General features: G+C 38.7%; 1 non-coding gene across 1 annotated transcript; it reads right to left on the reverse strand.

Annotated features, from left to right (window-relative positions):
* Positions 1-341: 341 nt before the first annotated feature.
* On the reverse strand, positions 342-445 carry LOC127745870 (small nucleolar RNA R71). The gene has a single exon (XR_008007494.1). It is a non-coding gene; the product is annotated as a small nucleolar RNA R71 (small nucleolar RNA).
* Positions 446-1,230: the final 785 nt, after the last annotated feature.

A 1,230-nucleotide genomic window follows, 5' to 3' on the forward strand; every position in this document is an offset into this window, starting at 1 on the left:
CAACGTCCAAGTTTGATGGAAGAAGCATCTCCATTCCTGCCATTGGAGCAAACAATTTTGAGCTGAAACCTCAATTAGTTGCTTTAATGCAACAGAACTGCAAGTTTCATGGACTTCCATCTGAAGATCCTTATCAGTTTTTAACTGAGTTCTTGCAGATTTGTGAGACTGTTAAGACGAATGGAGTAGATCCTGAAGTCTACAGGCTCATGCTTTTCCCTTTTGCTGTAAGAGACAGAGCTAGAACATGGTTGGACTCACAACCTAAAGATAGCCTGGACTCCTGGGATAAGCTGGTCACAGCCTTCTTGGATAAATTCTTTCCTCCTCAAAAGCTGAGCAAGCTTAGAGTGGATGTTCAGACCTTCAAGCAAAAAGATGGTGAATCCCTCTATGAAGCTTGGGAAAGATACAAGCAGATGACCAAAAAGTGTCCTTCTGACATGTTTTCAGAATGGACCATATTAGATATATTCTATTATGGTCTATCTGAGTTTTCCAAGATGTCATTGGACCATTATGCAGGTGGATCCATTCACCTAAAGAAAACACCTGCAGAAGCTCAATAACTTATTGACATGGTTACAAATAACTAATTCATGTACACTTTTGAGAAGAATTCCGTGAATAGTGGGACACCTCAAAGGAAGGGAGTTCTTGAAATTGATGCTCTGAATGCCATATTGGCTCAAAACAAAGTGTTGACTCAGCAAGTCAACATGATCTCTCAAAGTCTGAATGGATGGCAAAATGCATCCAACAGTACTATAGAGACAGCTTCTGAAGAAGCTTATGATCTTGAAAACCCTGCAATGGCAGAGGTTAATTACATGGGTGAACCTTATGAAAACACCTATAATTCATCATGGAGAAATCATCCAAATTTCTCATGGAAGGATCAACAAAAGCCTCAACAAGGCTTTAATAATGGTGGAAGAAACAGGCTCAGCAATAGCAAGCCTTTTCCATCATCTTCTCAGCAACAGACAGAGAATTCTGAACAGAGCACCTCTAACTTAGCAAATATAGTCTCTGATCTGTCTAAGGCCACCTTAAGTTTCATGAGTGAAACAAGGTCCTCCATCAGAAATTTGGAGGCACAAGTGGGTGATGAGCGGATAATTTGTATACTTTTTGGCATTGTTTTTAGTATGTTTTTGTTATGATCTAGTTAGTTTTTAGTATATTTTTATTAGTTTTTAGTTAAAATTCACTTTTCTGGACTTTACT

This window comes from Arachis duranensis, chromosome 3 (genome assembly GCF_000817695.3).
Source record: "Arachis duranensis cultivar V14167 chromosome 3, aradu.V14167.gnm2.J7QH, whole genome shotgun sequence".
NCBI lineage: Eukaryota > Viridiplantae > Streptophyta > Magnoliopsida > Fabales > Fabaceae > Arachis > Arachis duranensis.